The sequence below is a fragment of the Mustela erminea genome, chromosome 3, assembly GCF_009829155.1.
Source record: "Mustela erminea isolate mMusErm1 chromosome 3, mMusErm1.Pri, whole genome shotgun sequence".
Taxonomy (NCBI): Eukaryota; Metazoa; Chordata; class Mammalia; order Carnivora; family Mustelidae; genus Mustela; species Mustela erminea.
Genome location: NC_045616.1, coordinates 77,002,530 through 77,030,124, shown reverse-complemented (window position 1 = coordinate 77,030,124; position 27,595 = coordinate 77,002,530). Strand labels below are relative to the sequence as shown.

The 27,595-nt window shown below is 40.3% G+C and overlaps 1 long non-coding RNA gene across 4 annotated transcripts in view; it reads left to right on the top strand.

Annotated features, from left to right (window-relative positions):
- Nucleotides 1-27,595, top strand: part of LOC116586343 — a 205,727-nt gene that overhangs the window by 127,044 nt on the left and 51,088 nt on the right. For 3 of the 4 annotated variants that reach the window (XR_004283991.1, XR_004283989.1, XR_004283990.1), the window contains exons 1-2: nucleotides 434-600; nucleotides 11,785-11,936. This is a non-coding gene — a long non-coding RNA (uncharacterized LOC116586343). Of the gene's footprint in view, nucleotides 1-433; nucleotides 601-11,784; nucleotides 11,937-27,595 lie in introns of those variants that run through there. The other variant, XR_004283992.1, reaches the window with a different exon arrangement.

Here is a 27,595-nt window from a genome sequence, read left to right as displayed (position 1 = left end):
GACATCATTACCTCTTGCCTCTGCCAATACATATGTTTGAGCCTTGAACAACAGGGCTCTGAACTCTGGGCCCGATTAAACACGGATGTTTTTCTCTGCAAACGCTTTATGGATTCCGTTTGGCCTACGGCTTGGTCTGTAGTGTTCAGGGTGGCTGAACAGAGGCCTGGTGGCTGCAGGAAGAGGCTCGGGCAGAAGCCCTGACTTCAGGCCGGCACCACGGGGCCCCTCAGAGCAATAGTCCCGGTGACGCCCGAAGGGGAGCTGCATGAGGAGAGGCCCACCGGCCCAGCCTGGGGGCCGCCCGCGGTGTCTGACAGGCGGCGGCCATCTTCTCAACCTGCGACACCGGCGCCACGAAACCGAGCTCCGGAGGGCGGCCCGCTGACCCCGGGCGGCACCTGCGTGCTAAGTCGGCGTCTAGGGTTCAACCGCTCGCGTCGGCGCGGCCTCCGCACGCACGTCCCGGAAGGGGCGCCGCCAGCTGCCTGGTTGGCGTCTTCAGGCGACGCCGAGGACCGGGATCTTCTCCTCCGCCCGCTGGCGGGCGCGGCGCCGTCGGAGCCACGTGCTCCCCGCCGAGCCGCCGCCCTGAGAGAGGTCAGTGCAGGGGGCCCAGAGGGCCGGGCGTCCACGCGGCCTCCCCCTGGGTGGGATCAGGCGACGGTGGGAGCCCCTGCTGGGGCGCCGGGGAGCGGGGGGCACTGCAGGGGCTACGTTCGCCCCGCGGTATTGGCTGTCCCAGGAGGCAGACAGTGGTTCCGAAGGCTGCGACCGGAAGAGAGGTTGCCGGGTGTGGGAGGCCGGAGGAAGGGGCGTCCCGGCGTCTGTTCTTCCACAGTATCGAAGCAAGAGACAGACCTGCACCACTGCCGCCGGCTGCGCTGACTCTACCCAGACTCTTTACAGTATAATGTTGTAAACGTATTTTCTCTTATCTTTGATTTTCCTAATAACATTTTGTTTTCTCTACACTGTCATGACAATACAGTGTATAATACATATACCGTACAAAATGCTTTAATCAAGTGTTTATGTTATTGGTAAAGCTTCCAGTGAACACTAGGCTGTTAGTGTAAGTTTTGGGGGAGTCAGAATTTACAGACAGATTTTTGACTGCATGGGTTTTGGTGTCTCAGGGGCACCAAACTCCCATGCTGCTCAGGGGTAAACTGTACACCCTTGTGTTTGGCTTCACGGTACCCCCAGGCTAATCCGTTCTCCACTGAGCAGTTTCTCACCTATTTGAAATGCTTCAGTGAGCTTTTAAATAAACCTGCTGTACTTAACCGTACCTGCACCACATGACCCTTTATCCTGCTCTCCCTCTTGCTGGCTGTTTCCGGCTTCTCTGTTCTCTTTTTACTTGAAGATTCCAAATACTTTCTGGCCTCAGGGTTTTCACCTATGCTCTGCCCCCTTTCTGGAACTTCAGCTAATATTCAGCCAGCATGCTCCCATTCAGTTACACAATTTGTGAAAGCAGTGAAATAACGTCTCCACCTCATTGCTAAGCACTGCTACCATGTCCCATCACACTCTTTCATACACCTGTCCACCTTGTCCCTTTCCTGAAATCCCCTGGACTTCCAGGCTGCCCAGAAACTAAAGGAGTCATGCCTGGCTGGCCCTCTATGAGGTCTGCAAGACCGGGCATGAGATAGGATTCAGCTGGAGAAACAAAGCCAAGCAGAGATAGATGTTAAGAGATTTGTTGCCAAGAATTGGAATAGGTAGTGTTGAGGGATGGCAAGGCAAGTCAGAAATCCATGGAGCAGGAAGGGCAGACTGGAAATTTCAGGTACCAGCTGCCACAGCACTTTGTTAGAGAATTTTTCTTCTGGGAAGCCTCAGTTCTGTTCTTAAGGCCTTCCACTTGACTGAATCAGGCCCACCAAGATGATGTAGGATAATCTCCTTTACCTAAAGTCAAGTAATTGTGAACAGTAATTGCATCTACAAAATACCTTCACAGCATTACTGATGTTAGTGTTTGAATGACTAGGGATTGGTGACACATAAAACTGGCCATCAAAGATGTTGTTCCAGCAGCTTGTCTCCCTTACTGGTAGTTCAATATATTTAATTTCATCCATCCCTAAACTGTCCCTTCCTCTCCACCCTAGCTCTTTAGATGGTGAATACCTTTTCTCCTTTCCCTCCTTCAGGACCCCACTTTAAATACCATCTTCTCACCAACCATCTCCTCACCTCCTTATTATCCTCTGTGTAGGTACCTGCCCAACCCCAGAAGGACCTGTACTCTATTGTTTCTCTTCGCTGCACTTACCACAAGTTAACTATGTGTTCTGTTTGTTAACTGATTTTTGCCTCTCGTTCCCACAAAACCTTGTGTCCCATGAGTGCTGAGACTTCCATTTGTACCACATTGTTTGCCACAAGTTAAAACTGTCCTGACAGACCCATAGCAGGAGCTCCGTTAATATTTGTTAAATGAGTAAATGTCATCAGAGATGGCTGTGATTTGAGACACAAGGACCCATCTTGGTATCCATTTTTACATAGCCTTTTTGCCTTGTCCTGAAGCTAGCTTCTCTGTTCAAAGTCTCACTCAGTCCAAAGTCATTGTTTTGGCGCAAGCAGAGGCTCAGGGCAAATACATGGGTGAATCATTGCTTTTAGAGAAAACCATGGAGAGCTGGCTGACAGAAATTAAAAGAGCCACGATGTGGGTTCCTTCAACAACCATTTTTATTCACGTATACGGCCCTCAGTCTTCCCTCTGATGTCTGACCCAAGTCAGCTCCCACTAGAATAGAGGGTAATTGGTTGGAATTGCTGCTTTGGTAGTAATTAACTGCCAAGCAGAGTAGAGAGGACTCAAGAACTGATGTTAAGGAGATGGCCCTCCTTTTTTAGCAGGCCCTGAAGTAGGACATGATCAAATCGAAAGCTCAGATGTAGAACCTCAGTAACCGAAGTGGGCTCTCTTAACTACATCTCATCAGGAATCATGGAAGCATCTTCCAAATTGCTCAGAACTTCATCCGTTCTCTATTGTCCATCTTTTAAATCTTTTTCTTCTCTTCTGATCCAATGGCATATCTAATAGATATCAACCCTTAGCTTCCTTATTCTGTGTATGGGATATCGGATGGCAAGGTGTGCTCTATCAGTGGACTTCCTCCTATGTGGAATAAAGGCTTTATGGCTTTCCTTGGTGAAGAGGATATTCCTCCCCCCACCACTTACTTGCTAACACATATAGGGATTCTGAGTCACCAGTGAAAAAGCCTTTAGGAGATTTGTGCATTTGATGGCCTTTGCATCATTCTCATTTCATATGATAAAAAGAGGCAAATAGATGTTGTCTTAGAAGAGCTTTATATGTTGGAGCAAAAACAGACAATTTTAGAAAATGGTAAAACTATTTCTGTCCACAGTAAAATTGCATGGTTTTGTTTAAGTCGTCATGATGACTCTAGATCAGGGAGCGTGGAGTATGATTCAGAGTGTATCTGTGATACACTGTCCTATAGATGATCTAAAACAAGCCATTAAGCAAAAATATTCATACAAAATTCCCTCCATATTCCTAATTTTGTTCAGTTGCCCTTCTCATTCTGTTCACCTGCCATGAGAATATGAATAATATAATGTGATATGGCTAAGGTCAGTCAGGAGAATATGACATCTACTTGCAGGACATAGATACCTGCCCAAGACCAAACTGGGAAGTAGTTGAAGTTTAGAGTTGAGGCCTCCAGTCCAAATATAGACTTTTTTCACTTTAAGATTTTTTTGTTTTTTCTCCTCAGGAACCAAAGTTCCTTGCTCTTTCTCTTTAAGACATAACTCAGATCCTTTATAATACTGCCCATAATCACATTGCCTGTCTCTAAATTCCTGTAACACAGTTGGCCACTCTTATGCCAACTTGTCCTGTTATTTTTCATTATAGATTAATTTCCTTGTTGCCAACTTAAATTATGAATTCCTGAAGGGCATGGCTCTATTTTCTCTGTCTTTGTTTCCAGGCACCCCATGGCATAGATATTTTGCCAGTTTCTTCTGGGCGAAAAATGAGGTTGTGGCAGAGAATACTTGGTTGTTCATCAAAATTTGCTTTTGCTTCTATCTAGATGCACAGCTAGACTGCATTTCCCAGCCTCCTCTGCAGGGAAGCTGAGCACTGTGGTGGTCTGTGCCACTTCTGGACTTATTCCTAGAATTTATGTTTCCCTTCCCTGTGCTACTTTTTTTCTTCTTCTGGTAAAAAATGAGTTCTTAGGGATTGGCAAAACCACAAGATGGAAGGAGCTTAGGTCCTATAGTGATCTTGTTGAGTAAGCTGCCCACAGACCAGAAACATCTGCTTTGGACTCTTGGTGCCCATGAAATGAGCTGCGGTTTTGTGTGAGCTGTCATGTTTGTGGGTTTATTTTTTATAGTGGCTACCAGTCGTTCTCCTGCACCTAGTAATTTTAGTAGAAAGAGCTGGAACTTAGCTCTGCCACAATGACCAAACTATGTGATTTAAGGTAAGTTAATTAATTTCTCTGAGCCTCAACTTCATCACCTGTAAAATGTATGTGATTAAGCAACTGCCTCAATCAGTATGTTGTGAGAATTAGATATGTGAATGCGATCCCTTACAACAGTGCCTGGTACCTCATGGGCACTCAATGAATATTAGTTCAGTACCACTCTGATGTGTGCTTAGGATTAGAACTCTTATATGTTCACCCCTAGCACAGATCTAAGATTTTAAGTTAGAGTATGCAAGGACTTCACATTAGGCCAGACTGTGTCTAAACAGATAATTAGAGATAATTATGTTGCTATTTAGGTCAAAGGCACTCTTCTTTCTAGGCTGAGCTATTCAGTACCTAAGGAGTAAGTCTGATCGTCCATTAGGTATTAATTAGGTATTAATGATTAAATGACATGTTGTTCACCTAATCATTGACTGCAGGAGAGCTGGGGGAGGTAGACATTTGTTTGATTTGGTCAAGTTAAATTTAGAGGACTGAAATAGTTACTTTTTCTGCTCTTGGGTCTCCTGGACTCTTAAGGGTTCTCAAATACAGCAGTCTCTCATGCAGGATACAATAAGCAAGACTGAATACAGCAAAATTTAATTAGGCATATATTTGCAGGTTGAATAAATCTTTGATACCTACTTTTAGACAGTTTTAGGCTCTTACATTAATGTGTTTATTCCTCTCTAGTTAACATCTGTCTTCATGTTCAAGGTTTGGACATATAACTTATTATCATCTCCAAAATCTATTCCTTTTATTTTCAGGAGATTTAACATTTTTTTGAAGATGGGATGTGGAGAGTAGGAGTCTCTAGTAATTTTTCCTAACACAAAAGTTGTATCTCCAAATAAAACTTTAAGATTTGAAGTCATGCTCTTCTTTGCTACAGTTTTCTCCTAAGAAAGTCACAGAGATTTGGCATTCTTTAATTTTTTATGTAACGAAAAAATGAAAGGTTTTTTAAAGGCCAGTTTCTTAAGTCTATCACCCAAATCTGGAAACCAGGCCAGAAAAGATTTTTAAAACTGACCACATATAGGTGGATATTTACTGTAGCAAGACTTGTAGTTTAAAAAGCAGACAGCCTCCCCTCCACAATAAACCCATCTAGTGTCCATGAAGAGGGAAATGGTTGGTTAAATTACACACATGCACCCACATGTAGTATAATTCCACATTTATAAAAACAAACAAAACCAAAATTCAAACAAAAACAAACTCCCTATATTTGTGATTATACACTTAATATAATTAGTAATATAATATATCTTTAGGGAAAACTATTTAAAAAACATAAAACTTTTCCTGTTGATTATTCAGGGCCATGGATAGTTAGGGCTTGTGACTGGAATGTGTTAACTTTTTTGTGGATTCCTACATTGTTTGACAGATACAATAGGAAGGTATTACTATTGCAATTTTAAATAATTTAGAACTCTTAAGAGGTCTTTAAATGTGAAAGGCATTTCTGAAATGTGGGAAGATGTGAGTACCCACAGAAACTGCTATTTTAACACTTCTTAGGATTTTACAAAGCTTTAGTGTACTTACAAAGCTTTTGTGTATGAACTCATCCTGGAATCTACAGATTTTCACGTAACTGACCTTGTATCAGAAATAGGCAATGCTAGGGATAGTCATGAAAGCAACAGTCATGTTCATTTAAAAAGCAATATGAAACAGGCAGAGTATGTTACAACTTTGAATATAAAAATAGATTACAATGAGTTGATCTGAAATCAATTAAAATAAATCTTTGAGTTACTAGTAAGAAAAAGTATTCCATATTCCATTAATTGGAAGAAAGGAAAGGAGAGAAGAAGGAAAGGAGAAAAAAGAAGGAAAGAAGGAAGGAAGGAAAGAAAGAAGGAAGGAAGGAAGGAAGGAAGGGGACAACTAATTTGGTAGCTTGACTGCCATTTCTGCTGCTGGTGATTGTAGGAGGTCTCAGGCATTGGGGTCAGAAGTAGAAGAGAAACAGATGTGATGGCAGCAGCCCAATGTTTCAGAGCATCTCATGAGGTACAACATAGAGCTGAGTTATCAGACTAAGTGGGATTTGAGGACTTGGCTATCCCCTCTTCCCTCATCAAATCATGATAAATTTAATTGGGACCAGGGCTCTCGAATTGCTGTAGCCTTTCAGTTGGGTTGGTCCATTTCCATGACCATTACAGATGAGCCACAACCCACGGGTATTGTGCATGCAATATACTGCCAGCTGAAGTGGAAAATTACACCCTGCCACAGAGGGGCCCAGGTGTCTTGTGAGTTCATGGAGTGACTGACTATGGATGTCTCACAGATGACATTCATCATCACTCCAAATTTATGAGCAGCTACCAATTAGAAGTAGGTACACAACACAGAATCCCTCCCCAGCATTGTGATGAGGAAGGGAATATAACCTGGATTGGGAAGCACAGAAGTTTAACATATACCAGGAATGGAAAGGCTAGAGAGGATAAGAGGAGTGGATCCCAAAGAGAAGGCACGGTTGTCCTGCCTATTCAAAATGGGCTGGAAAGTAGAAGAGAATATAAAATATGAATGATACCAATTGGGAGGATGGTCTTAAGGAAACCATAGAGAAAGCAACATGATTAGAAGTGAGGATTATGATTCCATCCCTTAACTTTGGATTGTTTAAGAGAGAAGTACATTTTAAGAATAGGCCAGGGAAGGGACTCTTTGTCCAAACAGATATCAAGAATTTGCATCGACTTTATTATCTTGGTGACAGACAGATGACTTTGTTAACCTAAAGAAAGTTAGGGCTTTTCAGGGCAGGCTGGCCAGAAATCCTGCCCCTCGGCAAGTTTAGATTTCCTCTCCAAATCTCACTTATTTGCTTAGGGCCAGATCCAACCTTTTGTTTTCAAACAATGTTCTATTCTAAAGTTCTTCTGAGGAGAATCCTGCCTCCTGGATGGGCCTGACATCTCAAAAAGCAAGTCAAAAAGACTTCCAAGGAGTCACACAGAGTGAGAATCTGGCCCATCAATTTTCTGGGTTGGTTGGTTTTTTGTTTTTTGTTTTTTTAAGCACAGCTTGTAAAGGAAGCCAGAGGCTGTGTAGCTCAGCCTAGCATGCAGGACGGCTGGCTTCGAGCAAAGTCGCAGCCAGACTCAGGTGACCCTGTGCTCTTCCTGCAGCTTGCTGAAGTGAAGCCTTCCACGAAGTGTTCAAAGAGAGGGTATACCATTTTGATCTGGGCATTTGTTTAATGTTTCCTAATCACACATATATCTTTTAGCTGTCCACTTCAGACTTTTGTCTGAATTGCTTATTCTTACAGAGTATAAAGTACAGTTCTTTAACTTGTCTATTTAGAACCAGTGAAAATGCGGACCTAATATAAAAAATGGTGTGTGTGCATATATATACATCTTCATACATAAAATGACCATAGTGTTACATGTTAACTAGATTTTTTATCTAAATGATAATAGATTGGAGAATAAAAATTCATCCAAGGGGTCACTCTGAAGTGGGAGAACCTGTAGGCAAACTGCAGAGATGGAGCAGAGACTGAAACTGGGTGCCTTAGTCAGTTAAGCATCCGGCTCTTGATTTCAGCTTAGGTCCTGATCTCAGGGTCATGAGATTGAACCCTGTGTCAGGCTCTGAGTGTGGAGCCTGCTTAGGATTCTCTCTGTCCCTCTGTCCCTCCCTACTCTAACCACACACACATTCTTTCTCTCTTTAAAAAAAAAAAAAAAAATTTGGAAATGCAAGAAAATATTAATAGGTGTAACTCTTACATTCTTTGCAATAAGTGCCTTCTCCACTTCCTCCTTCTTGGATTTCTCATCCTGAGTTCTTATAAATTTCTCCTAACATAAAACTGTTTTGAGTTGATGTCCTTAATTACACAAAATAGGAAGGCAAAGAAAGTTGAAGAACTACTTTAAGCTAAATTACTTTAAGTTAAAATATTATGAATGAGTCTGAAAATATTTAAAACATCTAATGGTTTGAAACAAAGATTATACATAGTTTTAGCACAATTAGAACTCAAAGAATTCCTCTAATTATTTTCCCATGTTAATGTAGGTGACCGGTCCAAGGTCTCTTATCTAGTTAGTTTGAACAGATTGGAAGTGAAGGATCTCCCAATTTTTAAGCTAATATTCTTTCTACTTAGCTCTGTGGTCTTGGGAATAATTAATGAATCTTTTCATGCTTCAGTTTCCTCAACGGTGAAATGGGCATCATGATGATACATAATTCATAGAACTCTTGAGAATTAAGTAACATATATAAAGTCCAGACAAGAGCACCTAATCCATGATAGGCCCTCTATAAATATTAGGTATATTGCTTACCACCTTGCCTTTCTATTAGTTTACTACGAAAAACAGTGTTTGAAATTAATCCTTTTGAGTGTTTAGCTACTGGAAATATAGAATCAGTGATGACAGTATATCTTGGATGGGAATCAGATTTTTTTTGTTTCTTTTCTTTCCTATTCCCAAAAATGATTTTGTAGAGCATCTTCTTTATTCAAGCCTGATTACTTCTTAGATAATCAATAAAAATTGTCATGATTAAATAGACAAAATGCATGGGAGAAAGAATATGTTTTCTGTCTCCTCTCCCAAAGTAGACATTGAGTCCAGGGTGTGCCATTCACTGCCATCATAATTATCATGAAAGGTGATTTGGAATAAGTTGAGCCGACAAACCGAACTAGGGAAAAACACAGATCCATTATTCATGAATCACTCAAAATGCCACCTCCTCAGTGAAATCCTCTCCAATCCCACCATCAGAACGAATTGCTCCCTGGTCAGGGTTCCAGGCCATCTGTGTTTATACTTCACTTCTGGGACTCATCAGTTTTCCCTGTGCCTTGTTCTTCCATTGCACTGAAGTTTAGACTCGCAAAAGCAGACTCTGTGCCATATCCATCTTTGTTTCCAGAATCAAGACTACCTCACAGTGCTTACAAGTATGCGGTCGTATCTATTGAATCAAATTCTTAGACCTTATTTTGAAATAAGTGAGCATATAAGCTTCTTTTATTTTTTTAAAGATTTATTTATTTATTAGAGAGAGCACGAGTTGAGGGGGGATAGAAGGAGAGGGAGAGGATCTCCAGCAGACTCTGTGCTGAGCACAGAACCCTGGCTCTGAGATCATGACCTGAGCCGAAACCAAAAGTCTGACACTTAACTGACTGCACCACCCAGATACTCTGAGAATATAAGCTTCTTTTAAAACTACTATTATTTATTGAGCATGTATCATGGCTTCAAAACTGCTAAATTCATAATGACTGTGTTAAACATCATTATTTCATTTAATAGATGAGAATAACTAAGGCTCAGGAAGGGTAAGGGCTTTATTCAAGGTTATACTGTAAGTGGCAGAAACAGAATGTAAACGCCAATTCTGTCTGATACTGCTCCTTGGCAAGAAGAAAATAAGGATTGGACACTCCTTATTTTTAATACTTGATCCCTTATAATCCATCCTGAAGCAGGTTCCCTCTATAGGAATGCTTTCTCTTTAGGACGGTCATTTTGCAGTATTTTACCTCGATGTAACACCACATGTTTTATACGAACAGCACTAACATCAAGAAGACTGCCAGTCCCCTCCCCACTGGGCAATGCAGAACATCCAGGCATATGAGCCCTGTGAAAAGTTCTTGTGGACCGACATGATCTTTTGGATTGGTCTGACTTTGTTTTGTTGCTGTCAGTGACTTGCTCCTTCCTCTGTTTTGATACACCTTATGTAGGCTATCACAACAATGCCCATACCGGTAGAACTTGTCTGCATCTGCTCATGGGATTGGCTTCCAACGACTTCACCTCAGAGCTGCAACATAAACCAACTCTTTTCCAGCTGGAAACCTAACCAGCCCTGCACAAGTGTACTACACGCATATCTGAGACAAGTCTGTTCAACTCCACTTGACATTTCAAAGGCTATACTTTGAAAAGTGTACTGAGCCCTTTAAATATGCTGCTTCCCTCAGTTTCTTCAATTACACAGTTTTTAAGTTCTTCTTTTTAATCTTTTTCTTAAATTTTTATTTATTTACTTGAGAGAGACAGCAGAGAGAGAGACAGAGCATGCACACAAGCTGAGGGCAGGAGCAGAGGGAGAGGGAGAAGCAGGTTCTCCACCGAGCAGGGAGCCTGAAGTGGGGCTCAATCCCAGGACCTCAGGATCATGACATGAGCCAAAAGCAGATGCCTAACCAACTGAGCCACCCAGATGTCCCTTATTTTTAATCTCTTAGCCATTTTATAACCTTGTGTTGGATTATCCTTTGCAAGAGCATTTGCATTTAATTTTCTCACACTGTAGAATCAGTGTGAAATTAAGACGCTCACACTAACAGAGCAATAGAAGCTACCCTGGGGGAAATGAAAGATGACAGCTATCGAAAGCAACAGAGGGAATAGAAGTCCTTCATGGTAGAACCCAGCACGCAGCCCTTCCCTCCAAAGGCAAGCTCTGAGTGCAGGATCCTGGAGCGGGGGGTGGGGGAGGATGGGGGAGGGTGGGGGGGTGTCCTAATGTCCTGCCCCTCCCCCTGGGGAAGCCAGGGTCGGGTCTGCAGTTATCACCGCTCACAGCAGACAGGCAGCTTCCCTGCCAGGCCCACTCTTCATTCTCATTGGGCTTGTTCAGCTCCATTTCCTGGAGAGAGCATCTCCTCACAGTAACTTCTATCACATGCTGTGAGCTTGCCTACGTTTGGGGCATGACATATTGATTTGCGGCACAATTATGTGGCCTGTCAAGGGGCGCCCAGAGAATCCCGCAGATGCTTCCCTGCAGATCGCCCATTCCAAACTCACTGTTTCATAGACCGGCAAATCCCAGTGGAGTAAAGAGTTTAACACCAATGTGAATTTTCAAAGGAAAAGCATCAAAGGTGTTTCCTCTTCCTCATCTTCTTGTTCTCCTAAGTGTCTAAGACAAGAACAAAGGGAGGAAGGGAGGAAACAGGAAAATAGGGACAGGACCTAAACTACAGACGCAGCCTCGCACAGGTAGCAGCAAGAAAGCCATGGTTCTGTGACCTCATAGAACACACCTGGCCTTGGTCATTCTCAGTCTGCCATAAATCTCAACAAATAAACTAGAAAGTTCTTCTTTCCTCAGGGTCCTATAGACAAAAAATATCACAGTTTGCTGAATCCTGGAAACATTGGTACTGCGAATGGCACAGCCCAACACAGTTGACAGGGCCAAAAGAAAGCAAGTCAGGTCTTGGTTTCTAATTATCCTTCTCTCCTTAATTTTTAATTGGCAGATCACTGTACAGGAGTAGTTCTCTTCATCTGTAAGAATGGACATGGTGAGTGCATTCCATCGGTATGGAGAGAGTGTGTGGGGGCATAAATTTGAGTTGTGTGAAGAATACATTCCATTGGGTGCATATCCGGACCATGAAGGATCGCTCTGGTGAGTCCTATGAAAATGTGGTGGTTGATTTTCTTACTGTGATGACTTTCAGTGTATAAAATTTAAAAGAGGTGATAAACTAGACTGCTTGCTGCTGGGATATGTGCATGCATGTTTTTATTATTCCATGTAATTCTGAGAGCCTCATAACGTTGTGTACAGGCAGAGTTTAAATTATACCATCATGGTCTCTCTTCACCTTGACCTTAAATCTCCTTCATTCCCTCATGAGGCTGGTGTTTGCCTTGTCCCCATCCAGTCTGTCATGCGGCATAGCACTCTCTCTCTGTCTAGTGCACCCTGATCTCACAGTGTGAGGCCCCTTCATTCCACATTTTCATTTAATTTTTATTTCACTTTTAGTTAAAGATAGAGTTGCATTCATTTAATCCTGTTTAGGTTTGCCCAGTCTTCAACTTTAACTTCCCCCCTCATCTGCAGACTGCATGCTGTCTCCCAGCTGCCTTCCGCTGACATGGGCATGATATTAGGAGGCAGGTCAGAACACTACAGTTGTCACAGGGCATCTTTACTCAAAGGTGTCTGCTCTTGGCTATTTGGACCTGATATAGTTCAGTGTATTCTTGGTATGTGGGAGCATTTAAGTTCCAGAGTGATCGATGTCATATGATTACATAAAGAGATAATTGATTTTTAAATAAGTTGCTACATTTTTCTTTCTTTTCCTTCCCTTCCTTTCCCTTCCTATCCTTTCCTATCCTGTCCTCTTTTCTCTCTCTCTCTCTCATTTATCAGTACTGAGTTGGCTCCTCTTCAGACATCCATGTCATACTTGGTGAGCACGACAAGGGGCAGAGAACTCTGCTCTGGTAGACTCTGTTGCATGAGAAAGACTCATTAGAAATAGAAATGTGGGGGAGTGCCTCCTTGTCCTCACTGTCCCTGAGCTGTCCTGCCTAGCAGGTGCCACCTCCTACTCGATTGCAAACAAGAAGCTCACAATAGTTCTCCAGCAGCAACTCTGTTGTCATTATCACCAAGTGAGGTTTGGAGCCAGGCAGCCCAAATGCCATTCTAAGTTTGTAAAACATGCAAGGATACGTAAGACAGGGGTGGGTCTGCAGAACTCAGCACACGTGCTCTGAAAACAGGGAGGAAGCCCCAGGCAGAACTCATGAAAATGGACTGTGCAGGAAGTCCCTGAAAAATAATGAGAACCAGATGGATCTAATCATTTGGGAGAGGGAAGGGTGATGATCTTGAGCAGATTTATCCTCTTGATTCATCAGGTCACAAGGCCCGGCCACATTCTTTACAATATCTGTTGACCCATGCACCATCCCTTTTTGCAGTTCATATGCTGTTAGCTTTTTTTTTTTTTTTAAACATACTGTTTTAAGTCTCACTTGGCCACCTTGGAGAGACAAACACCATGAACCATTTCACAGCTCAGCTTTCCAAAAATAAGCGCATGCAACTATGTGAAATTATTCTGAGTTTCTAAAAAGCATACAAAAAGTATGAGGAGTGAAGGGTTGTTCTATTACCTTATGTACACTGTCACAGTGAAAATTCTTGCCATTTCACCATTTCTGTGGCTTTTGTTCCATTTGCAAAACTAACCGGCCCCATATATATAGTCTCTTGATTTATGGATGTATTTTGTCAACACTTTCATATTTTTGGAATCAGGTATACATTGCATAATTAAATGAAAAGCAACCTGCCAGCTCCCAGAAATATAAGTTGTCCTTTGTGGTAATTTCCTGAACATGTATCAGTGTAAGCATGTATAAAGGTAGCTGTCTGGATATTGCTGTCTCCAATAAGATGCTTGCTATTATTGTGCCACCTGTGGTTGAATTTCATTGAGAATTGTCATTCATTAATTGCCATATGAAATACCTTAAAAAAATTACTACGATCTAGCAGGGAAATGAGAAGTTATTAAATGCAGAAGGTTGTCATCTGCCAGACGGTTTAGAAACAGGCAGTGGGAACCACCAATCACTCAAAATAAAGCACAGATTTTCCAAAGCTTGGTTTGGAATGACATGATGCATTCAGGTGCTAGTTAGGATTATCACCAGGGGATTGACTGAGGCCAACAGCTTCTGACTAAAGTTAGAACGAAATTGGTGGATTCCTAAAATGTTGAAGTCAATTAAACAATACCAACTAACCACCTAGCAAGTTTAACAAGATAGGGGAAGCAGGTAAAATCACATGGATCTTCAGGTACTCCGAGTAAGTCCACAAGATGCTAAGAATTTCAGCGTTGTGATTGCAGGTTATAATAGATCTAGAGTAAGTTTTATAGTTGTTTTAGATCAATGATACATCTCCAAGTCCTGTGGAAACAACAGAATTGAATGAGAGAATTCATTGATAATACCATGGTTGATGGTGGGAAAAACGACAAGATTATAATCTCACTTTTACTTTGGCACTGAACATGAGTTGGCAATGTTTTCTTTGGGCTATGACTGAGAATATATTTCTTTCATTATGTCTTTACATTCATCTCAGTAGAGCTAACTGAACTTGAATACCTCTAAAGACCTGTCTTACTCTTGCAGTGATGTCCCATGCTTTGGTAAATAAGCACAAATACTACAGGTTCCATTTATTTGTTGGCCTCACTTTCTTAGGCCAAGCAGCCAGAACAATTCATAGGTGTAGATTTCATTAAAAACAAAAGAAAAACAAAAACAAAAACAAAACTTGGTGCCATTGTTGAGGAGAAGATGCAATCTTTGGCCACACCTCTCATTTAAAATACATGTCTGGAGTACTGTGCCACGGCTCCCAGCCCATTTGCCCTTATGTAGGATGACCTACAGTTTCAATTTGCCTGGGGCAGTCTCAGTGTGTGTCTATGGTCCAAGTGTCCCTTCTACTTGAACCTTTTTCCAGACAAAAGCATCCCTTATTGGATAGTAAATAATACAATCACTCTACTCATGTATAACATGCTAAGGAGACTAAAGAAAAAAAAAAATTCTCAAGAAAACAGATGTCAGTCCACTCAAACTCCTCACATGTGTGGAGTCTACCAACTACCCAGAGAAAAATCAATACCAGTCTTGCACATCGTTCTGTCAAAGCAAAAAGCATCAATATAAAACCCGGCAGTATCCCCAGGACATGGCTTTAGTATTTACTGATCAAACATCTGGTGACAGAACATGTACCTTGTTGTATGCTATGTGGAATTCAGGTTAGTGGACAAGGAAAATTACCATGTGTCATTATGCAGCTACTCCTTTCTCACAAAGCTCAAAGGTGCAACCTCAGCCTGACTGTGTGCATATAGGCCTGAGAACACACAGCCATCCAGGAGGCTGAACGTGGTGTAATCACGACTCACTCCCTCCTTCAGATGACACATGTTGAAAAAAGGCAGCAACAGAGTGCAAATCTGGCATATTCCTGCCTAAGGATGCTAAGTGTGCAGAAATGCATGGCCCACATACCTCTAACAGGTATTCTTGGAAAAGATGACATTCTTTGTTCTACTTAGAAGTATTAAAACACTCTGCTGTTAACAGTAATACCAGCAAGGTATCTTGTACAGTAGTTCATTTCTAAATGGAAACTCTTATCTAGAGTAGCTAGAAAACTCAAGTACAGAAAACTAATCCAGGCTTCTCTGATGGAAAGAGAGGAAAAGAATAGTGCAGAGCCTTCACATTGCTTCAGGAGTTTCACTTTTCTCAGGGATCACATCACATGACTGCGTTGTCCTTTCTTTTAATGCAAAAGTAAATTTAGGTACCACATTTCTGGTTTTTTGTTCCTAAGGTAATTTCATTTGTATACGTTTACTTTCTTTTCTAGAGCTTTGTTGTAACATTAATTAGATTGCACAATTGTTTTCAAGTTTTTCTTTCACCTTTACCCCGTTACCAGTTATGATAATTGGAACTTGAAATTTTTATGCTCCTGGCAAATTTTAGATGTACCAATTTAGTTTAACTGGGTAGCTGATGTTTGAAGAAGGCAAAAAGATTGACTGCCTCCTCTTCCCTCTGGAGAAAAATCTGGATTGCGAATGGGGCTGAGCATCCCAGCCTCCCATATACCCTTAGATCATGATTTTTATTAATCCCAGATCGAGATATATCTCTTTATGAGGAGAACTGGAAAGAAACAGACAGGACAAGATGGGCAGTTTTGTCAGTCTAAGACACCTCAGGTTTTTGGGTCTCTCCCTCCCCTCCCAATCCCAGATAACCCCACCCTCCACATCCACCCCAGCTTGGCATTTTTAATGTCTGTGGGATTTTCCATTTCCTGCGTGGCTGGTGCAGAGCTATGAGGTATCCAGTGGTGTCCTCATGACCTGAAAGGACTTAAGCATGAAGTCCAGGAAGGGACTAGAGAGACAGTTTCTCTCTCTTATGTACTGAGAAGCCATTTTACAGCAGATAAAATTAGATTCTCTCAAAGGACTTTTTAAAACCCAGAATTCTAGTTGGCAAGATTGTTGTAAATTTTCCATTTTCCTCTTTGATTCTCAAATAAGCATGCAAGATAGGGAGGCCTGTATAATCCCTTAAGATCATTTCAATTTGAAGATATATTGACACTCATAAATTTTCTACTTGGTGACTTGTCATTCAGTTGAGCATCTGATTATGCTAGATAGTTTTGATAATGCTGTGCTTTCCATATAAACCTGGGATCCATTTTTTAAAAAGTAATTTCAGACTTGCAAACCAGAACCAGCATATGCAGAACTAAACAAATTCCTTTTGTCTGGTTAGCTGCAGTCCATGCTGAGTATGTTCTCTGCGCATGTTAACAAAGAACGCAGTAGGTTTTGAGCTGCGGTTATCTACTAGTAGGCTCTGCACTGTATTGCTGCTAAACAGGAGACTGGAGGGCTATTTTCCAAGAGAGAGGAGACAAGAACAGAGAGAGAGAATGGCAAAGGAATTCTTCCTCAGAGGGTCATTATTCCAGATGTACCACATTCCTTAGCGTAGACTTGCTTCTTTCCTCAAACATTAACTCATCTTGTTTGATGTAGCAGACATTCCAAGTTAGGATTTCTCAACATCAGCACTATCAAGTTTTATTATTATTATTATTATTATTATTATTGGACTTGCACCTTGTAGACTGTTTAGTAGCACACACACCCCACCGCTACCCATGCCAATGGCCTCCCCGTCCAGCTGTGACTATCAGAAATGACTCCAAATATCACCAGGGCATGTATAGTAACTGTGGACTGTATAGAGCATCGTGAGAGCACAGAAGACAGATGAGGCCAAACTAGGGGAACAGGATGACCTGGGCCATAAAGGCAAGAAAGTATGATATGAGAAAAGTGTTGGTGTGGCTGGCATCTATAAGTTAGGGCTACCTGTGGTGAGGGAGAAAGGTGAAAGAGAGGCAGGCATCAGACCATGGAAGGCTAGTTTCTTCTGTTTGCTCCTTGAGAACTAAATTTAGCTCATATCCACACCTTAGTCATGCCATTTAAAAAACCTCACATAAAAGATTATTTTAAATCTTGGCAGCAGAATCGTAGCAGCATTTTTGTAGAAGATGAATTAAGTCATATTTATGGATCAAGTTTATTCTGTTAGGGCCAAATACATATAGTTGAATTATTTTTTCCTAATATTGGTAGTGCATTCTTTGAAAACTACTTGGAATATGTTCATATCCTCACTCTGTCATAAATCCTTGCTCCAAATATTTTTTTTTCTCAACAGGTGCATTGGCATCCATGTTGATTTCTAGCTGTGCTTGGTCTTACATCAAAATGCTGGCTTTGTCTGAGCAAGTCTGAGAGAAGAGATTTATCCTTCTGCATTCTATTTCAGGCAGAGCCATTGACTCAGGGAGTGAGACACTTGACCTACTTGTGGCTCACTTAAGCCCAGCAGGAGAGCTGCAAAAGTGGGGCCTCTGATTCTAATAACATCAGCACTGACATTTCCTGGCAAAAGGAGATTTAAATTTAAATAGAATGGAACTCTAGCATCATCATTTTGTTACCTTCTCTTGGGTGAGTTAGTCCTGTGAAAGTTTTGTTAAAGCAAATGAAGTTTTAAAACCCATGATAAATTAGAATCTAATGAGATTCTGAAACAATTTTCCTTTTATTTCCACAAAAACCAAATGTCTGCTGGGAATGTGGTGTCTCCCTTTGGTCTCCTTCTTTGTTGAAGCATTTGGGAAAATTCCAGTTCACTTCTACATACACTTATGGCATCCCCTCGGAGCTAATCATTGGATCATGAATACAGCCTAATGAACAGAAGGTGAATGAAGACTGATACACTGAAGAAAGAAACAGATCATTTTGAGTCAGTGTAGTAAATGCATGTCTGAGGGAAAAAACAGAAAGAAATAACTAATCTAGTGGGAGTGGTTTGCAGTAGAGAATCTGTAGGAGGGAGAGGCAAGGCATCCTAGAAGAAATACTCTGGAAGCTGCCTGTGCAAAGTTGACAGGTAGCTGCCAGGTAATGAAAAGGGGCAGTTGTTCCTGCAGAGAGAAGAGCAAGAACTGGCAGATAGCAATGAATGCAGAGTATGGAAGCAAGAAGTGAGGAAGGCATGAGGGGCTGGGAATGAGGCCAGCAGCCCCCTCAAAACGAATGTGGACTGTATCCCATATGTGCTGGATCATAATATGATAAAATCAGAGTTTTGTTTTTTGTTTTTTGTTTTTTTTTAAAGATTTTATTTTTAAGCGATTTCTACACCCAATGTGGGGCCCGTACTCACAACTCCAAGATCAAGAGTCACATGCTCTTCCAACTGAACCAGCCAGGCGCCCCTGGGTATTTTAGAGAAATCACTAGTAGGTAGGTGGAAAATAGGTTTGAAAGTGATATAGCCACACATAAGGAAACTAGTTAATGGTTTGTCATAGTTGCTGAGGTCACGTAAGTCTGTACTTATAAAGTGGCAGTGGGTTTAGATGGAATAGCTTCGAGAAACACTTAGGCAGGTTGGCTTGGTGACTAAATGAGCTTTAAGATCTTAGAAACTATTATTAAGAGGAAAGATGGAAAGTGTGTATTTTAAGGACACATTGAAGTTATTATAATTGCTCCGCCTGCAAATAACCATCCATGATTTTTGATGAACACTCAGTCAAATAACTAGGAGTTAAAATAAATTAACTTGAAATGGGGATGGGGAAGGTGGGCAAAGTTGGGAAAGAAAGGATAAGAAAGCATAAAAATAGGAGTAGAAGGCGAACTTAAAGTAACTTCCTACTGGTGCTATAAATATGATTTTTACTAGAATTGCCAAAGAAAGAAGCATAGAGCACATGTGTAAAGTTTGCTCCTTCTTTAAGTGAGATAGTCTCATGTCTGCTGAAGAACTGTGGGCATGGTAGTGCTTGATACATGATCATTGATTATAGACCTAATGGAAGGAAGGAGAGTGGGGAAAGGAGAGCAGAGTAACAAGATGAAATTATGCCCACAGAGAAATAGGCTCAGTAATAACAGGAATGCTTGAAGAAAGATTTAAAGAAACACTTCTCAAATAATGATGATCACACCCTGAAAAATCACAGTAGCCTCAGTGAAGTGATCAAGAGCTAAGATCCTAGAGCCCTACTGCCTTTGTTGGAATCCTGAGTCTACAAGTTAATAGCTCTATGAACTTGAGCAACTCCCTTACCTACTCAGAGACTCAGTGTCCCCGTATATAAAATAGGGGGACAGTTGGAAGAGTACCTGTATTATTAGGCTTCGTGAGGATGAAGTGTTTGCACATATAATGTGCTTAGAACAGCAGCTGGCACAAAGAACAGATCTGGCACAAAGCAAGATCTATTTAATATGGACTGTTTTATTAATAATATTCTTAGAGCTGAAATTGGTTGAATATGGAAGTACTTCTAATTTTTTGATTGTTTGGGAATCAGGGGAGGTGCAGATTCCAGTTCTTTGAGACCACGCCAGTGGTTTTGAGGTTCTTATCATTCTAAGGAATTGATTTATAAGCAAAGTCACCTGACAGTCTTGCCCATGACCTCCAGTCACAAGGTACAGATATTTTGAAGTGACAGGCAATCCACCAAGAATGTAGCTTGCTCACAGTAGGGTTCATGATGCAATGGAGGCTGCCTGTTCTTCTGTAGGAAATCTACTTCCTTTCCAGTCATTTGGCAATTGCAGGACAGGGAAGGGTTGGGACACATTGTCTATAAGTGCCTGAGGTTTCCGAAAAGATGGTGTGATACTCCTCTAAACAGTCATTCAGAATACAATTACCATATATTTGTTGAATTGGACTTAGCCCAATTTAGCTCAGTTTCAAGAAAAGGAGATCATTTTTGGCAGCTGCAGACAGAGTACGAAATATTAGGACATACAAGACTAATTTCAATTCCATGGCATGGAATCTGCAAATTATCATTTGCTTTTGAAATGAGCTACTGGCTGAGTCCTGGAAATGGCTGCCAGACACATGCAAAATGACCCAATTCAAAGGGAATATTTTTGTACTGAAAGATTGAGGACATAAGTGTTTGCTTTACTGAGTATAATTGTCTTAAAGGAAGCAATGATGGGGAAGGAAAGCAGCCATTTTGCAGCATTTACAATCCACAACACAAGGGAAATTATGCTTTCCATCTAATGCTCCCTTTTAAACATAGGAAAAACAGGAGAATATACCTTTCCAACAGCAAATTGCCTTAGCTGTTGCATGCCTCGATTAATACAACTAGAAGAACACCTTCCAATAATGAGATTTTCACAAAGAACCAACTGCTTGTTTTGGCACACGTGTAAGTAAAGGCGTTGATCGAAGATGTCATTTTTGCCTGTTGACTGCGCTCCCACCTTCTCCCAAGTACTTGCCAACTGTGATGCCTTTAACTCCTAAAAGCCAGTGAGTTCCAGTTAACTGTAAAATGTCACATCCTTCTGCATTTCACTGAAGCTTTAGGGTATGTGTGCACGTGTGGTTTGATTTGTATTTGGTTTAAAGTAGCATCAAGTAGAATATCTTCTTTTAATATGACTGTTATCTTTTAGATAGGGGGACTATTGCAGGGCAGAAAAGGGAAGACTCAAATGTGTGTGTGTGTGTGTGTATTGTCTGTGCAGCGTATGTTGGGCACTCCCACAGACTATCACAACGAAGGCATCGTGTACAATTAAACTGCCTCCCAGCACTTATATTAGACTGCTGTTTTTGCAATAACTAATCCTTATTCTAAAGCATGCAACTACGGTTTTCCCCTCTATTAGGGCTCTTCTCTCTCTTTCAGTTCTGTGTCCCCTCCTCTTCTCTTAACCCCCGGCCCTGCAAATTCCTCCATCTTATGTCTATGCCCTGTTTTCGATATTCTTTGAACAGGGATGATTAAGAAGTATTTACTAATGTCATTTTACAGAGCTTTCCAAAGTCTAAGTGATAAATAATGCTTATTTAGATCCACATCAGACCTGGCACTTCTCTAAGGAATAATCCTTAGGCTCACAGTGTTTACAGACTGCAGAGAAAAATGAAACATATTTGAATCATAAACTCTGAGAATTGAAAGAAGCCGAGAAGCTATGTGATCAGCTTTCTTATTCCGCGGAGCTAATCTCTCCGCGGAATAAGAAACATAGTGATAAACTGTGACTCACCCCAGGCTCCTGGGGTTCCTAGGCTGGGGGAATGACTGCCATTGATCTAGTTAATGCACATTTCTCTTGAATCATGGGATAAAATTGGATTCTCACACTTTTTCCCACTGGCCCTAGTTTTGCTAAACTGATTTTTCTTCTGTATGTGAGCTCCTCAAATATTAGAAGTTTTCTTTTAATACCAGAGGTATGTCCTAGACTTTCTATTCACTCTGTCCACTTCCCTAAGCAATCTTACCTGTTTGTAGTTTTATAACTCTCAGTATCATGGCGACTCTCAAATGTTTCTCTCCAGCTCAGTTCTCTCTCTTGAACATCAAGTCTGAGTGTTCACTTACTTGCTCTCTATGTCTCACAAGTCCCTCAAATTCTGTGGTCTTCAGCATCTCCCTCTGGTCCCAAAACTATCTTCTTCTGGGTCCCCTGTGTTAATGACACCCTGACCCACCTACGTGCTCAAACCAAAGAGTCGTCTTTGACTCCTTATTCCCTCTCCTCCCAGGAAAGAAACAGCCACTGAGGCTTTTTAAACTTAAGTGACATAATAAAATTGATTTTTTAAAAGAAAAATTCATCTGTAGTAGTATTTCAAATAGATTAGAAATTGATAGAATTGACATAAGGAAAGCAGAGCAAAAAGCAGATTTTGTAGGAAGTAATAGAGAGGTGAATGGATGAGTGTTTGAACAAGAGATTGGAAAAATAAAAGCAGAAAGAGATAGATGACACATTATAAAGAAAGAAGCAGTAGGAAAATTAATGTATTATATAATACAGTGATTTAAATTAAATCTGACTTGTTTAAAAACAGGGTGCAGAATCATCTACTTGAAATCTTATCATTAGCTACTTAGAGTGTTTTCTTCTGTGAAGAACTATCATTCATAGTCAACAACTTTTCATGCTCTGCTTCTATTTCTCCCAGGGATGGGAGATGTAAGAATGCATGAGTAGTGTTTTGCTCTTGTTTTCTGAGGATTTATACCAGGTTATTTTCTTCAGGGAGTGACTGGAGAGAGTCCTAGGCTAGTTTATGGGAAAGAAGCTTCAGTGATACTAATACTTCACTTTGAAGATAATTTCATATGCAAATAATTCTCATGGGTAGGAAATTCTGTCATGTATTTAAACTATAGCTTTCATGAGACTACATAATTACTGTGAACAAATAACATTGGTTAACTTTGGGTGGGGTAATAATGATGATCCCTAATAGATGCATTATATTTACTAAAGGAGTCCTCAAAGCGGTATACAACAAAACTAAGAGCTGAGAATATTTTACAAGCTAAGAATAACAGAGTGGAGCTTGGTTGTTAATTGGTGTTGACAAGACAGGTACCAACTGGATATTTTAATTGTTGGTTGACCCTGCATTAGAAATAGGATTAATTCCCAAGGAACTGAAATGTAGCTGAGATGAGTTGGAAAAGACATTTTCACTTCTTTGAAGATCTGGGATTTGGGATTATTCTAATATTACATACTCCATGCCTTGCAACATGAAAGTACAGTGTAGAATAAAAATAATGTAGCAACAGATAAATCAGAAGGGTCAAACCTAATGGGCATTTCAGGATACTACTTCACACTTTTAAGATGAGTTATTATTTTGACAGCTAGCTCTAACATAACAAGAAAGAATCCAGAACTCAATAATCTTATTTTTATTGAGAATATCCTATAAACTATCATAGGGCCAAGTGCTATGTGAAATGTGAACATTTGAATGATGCTTTAAAAACCTTTGATGTGAATTATTTTATTTGGACCTCACGACTCTCCTACAAAGTAGTTAAAGCAAATATTAGAAAATCCCAGCAAATATTAGAGAATCCCAATCACAAATGAATAAAAGAAGTTCAAAGGGTCCTATAACTTGCCCAAAACTCCAAAGTCAGTAAGTGGTGACATGGGGACTTCCAATTGGATATTCTTTGCTTTTCTCTGAAGAACCTACTCTATCCCAAGCAAGCCAAGATTAACCCTTAACAAAAAACTTCAAATGTTAATCTAGCATTTAAAATTGAGACACAACTCTGGAAAATAGTATGGAGTTTCCTCCAGACATGAAAAATAGAGCTACCCTATAACCCAGCAATTGCACTACCGGGTATTTATCCCAAAGATACAAATGTATTGATACAAAGGGGCATCTGCACCCCAATATTCATAGCATCAATGCCCACAATAGCCAAACTATGGAAGAAATGAAATGTCCTTGGATAGATGAATGGATAAAGATATGGTCCATATATACAATAGAATATTACTCAGCCATCAGAAAGAATGAATACTCACCATTTACATTGACATGGATGGAACTGGAGGGTATTATGCTGAGCAGAATAAGCCAGTCAGAGAGAGACCATTATCATCTGGTTTCACTCATACATGGCATACAAGAATTAGTGCAAATGATCATAGGGGAAGGGTGGGAAAACTGAATGGGAAGTCATCAGAGAGGGAGAAAAACCATGAGAGATTCTTAACACTAGGAAACAAACCAAGGGGGCTTTGAGGGGAGCAGCAGTTTGGGAGGATGGGGGTAATTGAGTGATGGGCATCAAGGAAGGCTCGTGATGTGGTGAGCCCTGGGTATTAAAGCAACTGGTAAATTATTGAACACTGCATCTGAATCTAATGATGTACTATATGTTGGCCAGTTGAATCTAAATTAAAAAATAATAAAACTGGGACACAGGAAATAGAGGAATAAGAAAAAGAACAAGGCCAAATATTGTTAGCAGTAAAATAATTTTAATGCAGTGGTTCCAGTTCTTGTTTGGCTCCAAAGCCTACACCATTTCCTCTACAGCACTCTGATCAAACCTAGGGTCATAATCTTCAGTCCTGCTTTACCTTATTCATATCACTCATATTTGACCATAACTTGTATGTCCCTGGTATTCTCTTCTGCCAGAATCTGAGATCATCATGGAAGTGGTGGCTAAGTGACTTGTCGAAGGACACACAGTTGAGCCTGACAGTACAGAGATTTGAAGCAGAGCTGACAGAATACAAAACCCATGCTTGTAACCACTACGCTGTACTATCTTTTTAGTCAATAATCAAATGCAGGTGTGATTTGTTTATGAAAATCCTCCAAGGATTTTTTAAAGATTTTATTTGTTTATTTGACACAGACAGCGAGAGAGGGAACACAAGCAGGGGCAGTGAGAGAGAGAAAGGAGGCTTTCTACTGAGCAGGGAGCCTAATGCAGGGCTCATTCTCGGGATCATGACCAGAGTCACCCAGGCACCCCGTTACTTGTTTATAAATGTTACAGAAAATAAAGAGTTATGACTCTTTTCTTACTGATTTTATGCTTAAAAATAAATGAATCCTGCTGGATTCTCTTTATTAATATTTGAATAAATATATTCAGCCATCTTAAATTCTTAATCAGTAAACTAACTCATACATAGATTCTGCATTTACTTGGTGTAGAGATTATGCCCACTATTTGCCTTCAAAAGTTGACAAAGAACTTACATTCAAAAGGTGATATTTATTATTTATCTTAAAAAGTAATTGAGATTGAGCCAGTTTAGGAAGAGGGAAGTGAAATAAAACAAAATTCCAGAATAGAATAAGATAAATGAAAGACAAATGAAAGCCAAGAAATTCATTTGTTCAGCCGCCTATTTTAAACTTTGTATAGAGACATAACCAACAGTGGGTTTCTTTTTCTTATATAAGACATGGTCTAGAAGTAGGCAGACTCAGGCTTTTACAGAGGTATGAAATGTCATAAGTGGTAGGAAGTTATTCGCAGTGTGAGACTTTTGTCTTCATGTGCTCAAGATGGCTGCTGTATTGTTAGGCATCATGTATACATTTCAGGCAGGAAGAAGGGGGAAGGACAAAGGGCAAAAGAAAGGAGACCAAATGCATCTGTCCCTTTCAAAATACTCAAAAATCCCTATAAGATTTCTACTGATGATATGTTGGTCAGAAATATGTACCTTGCCACTTCTGCTAACAAAGGAATTTAGAAGATTTAGTTGGGTATGTGGCTTCAGTGAACAAAGTTAGGGGCGATCATGCAGGAAGATAGTAAAAATGGATATAATGGAAACAAGCTTCATTATTTCCCTTAGAAGGACATTAACAAAGTTATCCTTATTCACAGACAATAGGTTCATGCAATCAAAATCCAAGAGTGCTGTGAAGTGTGTAAACCTGGTGATTCACAGACCTGTACCCCTGGGGATAAAAATATATGTTTATAAAAAATAAAAAATTAATTTAAACCTAAAAAAATTTAAAAAAATTAAAAATATCTGATCCATAAAAAAAAAAAATCCAAAAGAACCTATAGAGAAACTGCTAGAACTAAAAATCCTTAATAAATAAATAAATATATATGTGTATATATATAGTATGTATATATGTATGTATATATGCGTGTGGGGGGAGTACATACCTGAATTTCTATATACCAGCAACAATTTTAAAATATATTTACAAAATATCTACAGTAGCAACAAAATTTATTTTATACCTAGGTATATTAATACCTACCTATTTTATACCTTGATATATAAATCTAATAAAAGAAGCAGAGCTTATGGAGAAATATGTAAAAAATTTAAAAAATAAATACCTAAATAAATGGAGAGCTATATCATATATCATTTTATAAAGATTCCATATTATTGATATAGTAATTCACTCCAAGTTAGTCTGTAAATTCAAAACAATGAGAGTTTTGAATTATAGAGTTCTGTTTTATATGGACAGAAAACTGTCAAAGCTGATCATCAAATCCCCAAGGAATTGTATTATGTTTTTCATTTTACAAATGTTACTGATTTTAATGCAGTCAAATCTGTCATTCTTTTCACTTAATGGTTTGTGATTTCTATAATTTTAAATATATTCTCTGCCACCCTGAGGCCATAAAGATAGTATCTATGTAACTTTTCAGAAGAATTTCTTTGCTTTTAGTCTGAACTGTGATTTCATGGCAGTTGGTGACATGTTCTAGATTATAAGATGGAAGTCTACAGAGCATGTAGACAGGACCTATCTGCTAAATGCCCCTTAAGAACTTGTGAGTAGAATAAAATGCAGCTGTTCAAAATGAGGTTCATGTGCTTGGTTGAGGCCACCAACATCAGTCCATGCCAGAAGAGCAGGAGTACCCCAATATATGTTTGGGTAGTTTCAAGGAAACTTCGATTCACAAAGATGTGCTTTGGAGGAACCTCTTCCATACCCCTTCAACTCTCCCTGGGAACTTTCTTTGTCATAAAGTATTCCTGAATTGGGACTTACTCTACCAGTTCCCATTTTAGTTTTTAACAAGTACTTGCTTTCACCTTAGTTTCCACAAACAGTACTTTTCGTATAATCCCTTAATATTTATCTAAGACTCAAATTTGGGGTTTTTTTTTTAAGATTTTATTTTAGAGAGACAGTATGTAAGCTGGGGGAGGGGCAGAGAGAGATGATGAGAGAGAATCTTAAGCAAGTTCTTTGCTTAGCACAGAGCCTGATATAGAGTTGGATCTCATGACCCTGAGATCATGACCTGAGCTGAAATCAGGAGTCGGATGCTCAACCATCTGAGCCACCTAGGTGTCCCAAATTTTAGCCTTCTTCTTAAATAACTTCCTTTCCTGGGTCTCTGAGAGATACAGAGTTCCCTTTAACTCTTCCCATCTTGACTTCTGGTGACAGTTATGGAAACAATGGCTACAGAGGCCATTACTAAAAGCTATTCAGAAACTTCCAGGCTTCTGGGAAACACTGAGGGGCAGAACTAGGTCTCAGCAAGTTTGATGAGAGTGCTTTTTTCATTTTCCCCCACCATGTTCCCCAGCACCTATCCCACACTCTGCTTCCACCGCCTCAGACCTCCCAATGTGCAGCTCTCAGCACCCATCTCTTGTCACCATGCCCTGGTCCAGCCCTCCAGTCCCCTCGTCTGGCCACCAGGCTCCACCTGATATGCCAGTCTGCATTGATGAGGGACACTGGTAGAATGGGTTTCTGTCAGAAACCCTGCTCCTCCTCCTCCTCCTCAATATGTTTGCATTTTAAGAGGAATTTTACTCAGTCCTA